The sequence below is a fragment of the Gossypium hirsutum genome, chromosome D01, assembly GCF_007990345.1.
Source record: "Gossypium hirsutum isolate 1008001.06 chromosome D01, Gossypium_hirsutum_v2.1, whole genome shotgun sequence".
NCBI classification, from domain to species: Eukaryota; Viridiplantae; Streptophyta; class Magnoliopsida; order Malvales; family Malvaceae; genus Gossypium; species Gossypium hirsutum.
The window spans coordinates 63202741-63210131 of NC_053437.1; positions in this window are offsets into that span (position 1 = coordinate 63202741).

Consider the following 7391-nt stretch of genomic DNA (forward strand, 5'->3'; position numbering starts at 1 on the left):
CTTTATTTTTCAAAATTCAGATATAACGGTTAACATTGTTAAATTTAAGTTAATTATAATTTTTTTTAATTATATGGCTACTGAGTTTTTTAATAATTTTATTTTGAAAATATCACACCAACAAATTCTAAAGAAAATTGTAGTATTAATATAAAAGTAGAAGGATTAAATTCGGATAAAATTTTAAAGTTTATAAATTTTAAAAGTAGAAGGTTTTGTGGCATATTTGAACTTATATTAATTTATACGGAAATAAATCGTGTACGTCTAATAATCTCTTATGAAAATGAGATTGTGATTACAATAAAACTATGTTATATGTTTTTAAAATTAAAAGTTGAAAATTTACTTATATAATTGAGAGAAGGGTATTTTAGCAAGTTTAAATTGATTTTGAGTGTCAGCTGACTCATTTTGTCCTGAAAATTAATTTTAGATGTACTTAAAAAAAAAAAAAGCCTTATCTTCAATAACATAGTTGGTAGAATTGGATTGGATCGATTGGAACTGGTTGGTACATCAGACAAAAAGGGATCATTTATTGATTTGATTGAGTTCGCAATTGAATTAATTTGGTTAGGTTTTATAAGTTTTTAGTTTTTTTTAAATTAACAATTTTCTAGATTGATGATTGATCTAAGAATCTGTAATTTGATCAATCAATTTGAAAATCGATTTAGTTTGGAAAGCCATACTAAATAATAATGTTATTTGGGGGGTTTTTTTTTTGTCATTCAATATCTCATTGCTCTTAATCTTTACGTAATAAGGTTATTAGAGTACTCAATCCTATATCCAAAAACTCTTATTCATCAAACATTTGGTGGTGCGCACATAATTTATGAAATTCCATCCTCCACTTTATAACAATGCTAAATAATCTTATCATAGTTTTCGTCATAACCCACACATATATATATAATATGTATATAAAACGAGTGGTCAACAAATGGAAGAAGATGATCATGCAACCTAGTCGAAGTTCCAAAAACATTAATATTAAATGTGAGGTTACAACATCCTCTTATTGTGATGCTTAATTTTCTTCAACAAATTGCCACGCAATTCCACCAAGAAAAAAAAAGTAAGCATAATAATATTCAAACTACTCGCACCCGTGTTAGGACACGCGGCAAGTGTAGAGGACATTGAAATATTAAACCTACCACCGATAAGTAGGGAGGTTACTTGTGGAAGAATCCTCTTAGAAAAAACTATCACCAGATAATGAATAGTTTAATTTTCATTGGGAACATGAAGTTTTTTGGTCACCAAACCTCACATGAGTTCAATTGCTTTATCTTATCAGAGTCAGAATGAATGGCAAGATTTATCTTGTCACAGTCATCCTCGTCCCATCGAAGACATCCCTCTCATGCGCTCCGTAATGATAGCTAGATGACAAGTCCAATGCGTTAACATCATATACACGGGAGTCTTGTCTATAAATACCCCAAAAGCGATAAAAAAATATCAACATTCGAAAAATGCTTAGCCTACACTCTCTCTGTACTCAGCCTTCAAACTCTCCACCTTCATTCTCCATAATCTTTTAATTAAAACTAATAACTTAGCTTATATTTTGCCAGGAGACCTTGCTTCTCTTATTATTATTATTATTATTATTTGATTATTAGTCCTACTTTAGAGATAAAAAGGGGCATGAGCTTTTTGTACGTGATATGCTCCTGTCTCTCTCTCTCTATACTTCTGATTATTTTAGTAGATAAAGACGGCATTGTTAAAATAAATGTAAAAGAAAAGGAAGAATCAAAGTATAATGTCGAACAAATAGGTTTAATTGTATTCAATCGGGTGAAAATTTTGAATTAATTCATACTATTTTGATTGAAATCCGATGATGTTTCTTGTAGCCGTCTGTCGGGTTGGTTTACTTTTGAGCTTGTTTTGTTTGATTTTATCTTTTTTTTTCTTAAGACACATTTAGTATGGTGCTAAAATCTTGTTAAAGATGTTCTAGATTGTATTAATTAGAGTTTGATGTTGAAGGGATTTAATGTAAACTCTCTACTAAAAAATAACTTAATTCTTGTAGATTTAATTTCGATACACAATTATAAAATTTTAGATGGTGATAACCTTCGATTTTAAAAAACTCACTTTTTATGTTTAAATTGACATGACAAAAAAAATTAACATTTGCAAGACGTGATGAAAATTCAGTTACTCTTGAACATTTAGGGCGGGTTTGGATGGGCGATTGGGTGCGGTGCGTTTAGCTTATTTTTTGTCTCACGCTACAGTATTGCTACAGTATCTAATCTCATCGCCACCGCTATTTTTACACTAATCGCAGGTAAACACACCGCCCATCCAAACTCACCCTTAGTATAAGAAGCAATAAATGTTAGGTATAGTGATAAAGTACATTACCTTTCCTAAAGAAAATGTACATTTGAATTTTGAAGACAATGTTATTAGAAGTATTTGTGAACCTCGAACCATAAAACCAAAGTTTTTTTTCTTTTTTTTTGGGGGGTAAGGGGTTGAGAAGGAAAAATATCTTTATTTTTGGTGAATTATAAGAGGAGGAAAAAACCCTAACATTAACGCGATTAGCACGATTCAGACCCAAGCCACACCTGAGACGGCGACCACCCTAATCATCAGATCAACACACGGAGTTAGGGAAAAGTTTCTTTAACAACCCTCTAAATTTATTGTATATGAAAATATCGTCACTCAATTTATTGGGGTTATGAAATGATAATAAAAACAATACTAACAAAACACGCACGCCTATGATGAGAAAGCACTACAAAACATAACGCTTTCTTTATGGGTGGGTCAATAATATATGTACATCTCTTCCATTCCTTCTTAACACCTCATTTTACTAACAAACACATGCTTTCTCACCTTTTTCCCTTTTCCTTTTCCTACCTATTTTTTTTGTGTTGTATTCATCTCTTTTGTTTTTCTGATTGCTGAGAATCGAATTGGATTGATCTATTAAAGTAAGAATCGAAAGATTAATCGATTCAATCCAAAATAATTTGAATTAGTCAAAATCATAAAACCAAAAAAAGATTAAAATAAAAAAAAACCTCGAGTTTTTGTCTCATGATTATATTTCTACATTGGGTTATGTTTCGATATTTTCATTATTATTATTATTATTATTATTTGGTTTTGAGAGCTGCAAGATGCTCTCGATTATCCGATGGGATGGAAAGTGTTATATAAACTTATATCACTTGAATTCGGTTCAGGGACGAAGTTAGAAATTTTTGTTTGGAGGAGCTAGAATTAAATTGTATATTTTTATAATATAAAAATATAATTTTACCATTTTAATAGCTTATATCTTTATAATTATTAAAGGGTTAAATCAAATTGTTATCATTTTTGGAGGGTCAAAGTGTAATTTTATCATTTTTGATCTAAAATTTTATAAATTATAAATGGATTTAATGGAAAAAAAATCATTCCTTGACTTCGTCCCTAATTTGGGTGTAAGCGTCGTGATATAAGTACGTTTAATTTTTTTTTCAAAATTTTTGAATGACTGTATCTTCATACCCATATTTACTTATTTATTTATTTTTAAAAATCTAATTCAATTGTGAAAGTATCTGAAAGGTTTTAAGTTGATACAATGTTTCGAACTATGTATAACTCATCCCAATCCTTAAATAGGAGGATAAACACAATTCAGCACGCTTGAACTCACGTCTTCTTGCACTGACAACAATGCCAATACCAACCGAGTTAAGACTCAATCGACTTAAAAATAAAGGAGGAGATAGAGATTGTTTAATTTTATTCCATGGCTTTTGTATGGAACTAGCAAGCAAACTTAGGGCATTCACATAAGATTATAAATGCCAAAGGCCCTAATGAAATGGTTGAATTGAATTGGTAGGCAAGTCCCCCTTTGCTCACCAATCATATATGATTAAATAGAGTTGCTTTTGATGTGATAAAAGGGTTTGCTTAGTCCCATCACTTAGATTTATATAACAAGTGAACATCAAGATTGGTCTTTAAACTATATAGCTTATAAGTATATCAACTCAATAGTTGTAGCTCCGACATACCACGTGCATATCAATATAATATGTTCCAAATACCATCTACAGGGTTATCAATTTTGACCAATCATCATTCTAGTGTCATAGGCATCTTGGACATATAATTTGCAACTTGGTTTACTTCTATATGCACACACGAACCTCACATTGTGGTTTACACAGTTTGCTGATACTTCTAATTAGGGTGGAGATGACAATGGGGTGGATGGAAGTGATTTGTTGCCCGACATGATATGATAAAAACTTATTCCGACTTTGATCTGACTTCAATTTCAATATAATTTTATCTTTTTCGACTCTGATCTTGAAAATAGATGATATATCTAATTCAGATCCAACCCAACTCAATTTTATATTAAGTCCAAAAGTTCTTTTAACTTTTAATTTCAATTTAACATTTACACTCATAAAATTCTAAGTTTAAAATGATGTAAAATAACTTGAGGTGGGTGGATTTTCTTAAATCTAACTTTGACCCTAATTCAAACACTTATGTCACTTGCCCAGCGTAGCCTCAAACTCAGCTTTTAAAAAAAATTCAATTTCAAATACCACTTGGTTGAAGGGTAAGACTTCACTTAGCGTAGTTATTTTGTCATTTATGCTTGTAACTTTTCGAATAAATTGATAAAAAAAATTTCATAGTTAAATTATTATCTTTTGTATTTTGTTCTCAGTAATTTTTGCATGAAAAGTAAAATGAACAAAGCAAATATTGGCACACTAATTATGATGAGAGAAAACAACTTGTATTAGTAAGTAATCTAAATGGTTCTTAGCCCGAGGAATCAAATCGAGCAACTAATTCAAGGAATTATTATGTTGTATATCAAATCCAATTGGAGAGAAATATTGTCTTGGATATCGAAATAAATGACTCCTAGAAAGATAGAAATATAGTGTGGCTTACCTCGATCCTAAGTAAGTGTATATTAAAAGCTTGAGCTCAGTTGATGTTAGAGTTGAAAGTTGGTATATTGAGTATATGACTTATGTATGACATAGCTTCATTTACAATAGTAGAATTCATAGCTTGATTAAAAGGTAAATGCTATCCTCTCATTGACATTGGATGGATTATGAAAAAAGAACTTGGTCATGGGTTATTTATCAGGAACGAATAATTGTTATTACTATTTGTTAGTAAGAATCTTTTTCATCATAGAAAGATGCAATGGTGACTGTGAGATAAAATAAAAAAGGTTATGATTATCCTATAAAAGTAACATACTTATGACAAAATTGTTTTCCTAATGGTATATAATGGGCCGGGGAGTTCAGTCATGGTACTTTTCGTGGGTTGACTCCATGACTAAATAAAATAATGTTATAATTAATAAACAAAAAGTCAGACCTTAATTACAAATTATTTAAGTCCTAATTATACATGTCCAATCAGTTCTTTTGCTAGCTTAACGCAATCTTGAATGGATTACAATTAGAATCGATACAATGTATAAATGAAAATGAGGAAAAGAGAGATAGATTGCACATGTGATTATCCACAGTAAATGCATTTTCTCAAATTTTACCTTGCTTTGACTTTATTAAGGATTGTTTGAAGACTGACAATGTAATAGAAGTCTCCTTATTTAAAGAGATTTGAATTTAAAAAAAAAAAGATTACATTAAGAAGATCTTTGCTAATTCTATCCCATATCGAAGACCTTATCAAGTTGAATTCAAGGAGATATTGATTCACATTGATTGTATTAAGCAAGTCATTATATGCTTAGTTAAGAGAAGACTTGTTTCAATTTTACGTATAAGATTGAAAGCACTTATCATATTCGTTTGAGGAACTCATTTTAGTACAAAATTATTGTAAGCAAATCGTTCTTGTTGTCCTGTTTGCAACTAAATTTTCAAGAGGAAAGTCTTAATGGAGAGAATAATCTAAATTATATATAGGAGTAGGTTGAATATAAATCAAATCTCGTACAAGCAAATTTATAGATAAAAATAGACTTTGTATATATATAGAAACTTTTTGGCTTAAAAAATGATATAAACACGATGACCCACTTCATCATCTTTTAGGGAAAAATATAAAATTTATACATAAACTTTGGTCCAATGTCTAATTTGATACATAAATTTTGATTTGGTGCAATTATATAAATGAAACTTTAATTTTAATTCAATTGTGCACGTTTAAAGAAATGAATACATATTTTTATTTTTATATTGGATTAATATAATTCTTTGTGTATGTAATATATCATCGTAAAATTGTGTTAATTGAATAATGTTGTTAGTGATCATTTGTGAAAATTGAATCAAACCAAAATTTTATGTATAAAATCGCACAAAATCAATATTTATGTATGAAAATAGATATTAGATCAAAGTTCATATATAATTTTGATATTTATCTCCATATTTCATAATATCTTATTTTATTCTCAAAACATCTTTTCGACTCTTCCTTTATAAAGAAATTAAAAAAAAAAGCATGATGTTGGGGATAAACTCGTGTAAGCAACGAATAAGGAAAATAACAAAGAAATTGAAAAGATCGAACACAAATATTTTATGTGGAAAAACCCCTTCGAAGAGGATAAAAAACCACGGGTAAAGACAATTTCACTAACCAACAAAAAATCGAAGAGTAAAAAGATGGAGATAAAAACTAAACCCCAAAACCCAAAAATAAAAACCTTCAAAACTTAAACACAAAATCCTTTGAAAGCTTGTAAAAGCTAATTCTTAAATGCATTATGGGTTAAAACTTTCTAGGGTAGAGAAGTGCCTATTTATAGACTAAATTTTCTGTACAAATTTGACTAAAACATCTTTGAAATAATCAGAGTTTAAGTAGAGAAAGCAATCAGAGTTTAACCGAGAGAACAAAATCGAAAAGTTTTGGGAACATATCACCACATCAAAATGCTTTACATCGCGTCATCGGAACATGGTGAATCTTCTCGTCGTGACGTCGAGATTTCAATCTATTTCAGCTAGAAAATATAAGGCACACTCCGCACTACCTCTTCATAGTTCATAAATACTAAACTTAGAATATGTCTAATTTTCTATATATTGTGATTTGGAACAACATGATAAAAAGAAGTAGATATACTTTTTTTTTTCTAGTTATATATACAGCCGCCACATGAGACATTACTTTACGTACTTAAGAATAAGACAACGAAAATCCTCAAATTTATTACAATTATCTTTAAAAAAACCATTTTAAAAAGCACATATTTTTATTTAATTTTTTAAGAAATTACAAGTTTATGTACTAATATTATCATAATTATAATTACAAACCGTATATCCGAATAACTACAATTAATTACGATATTATAAAGTATAAATATTTTGATATTG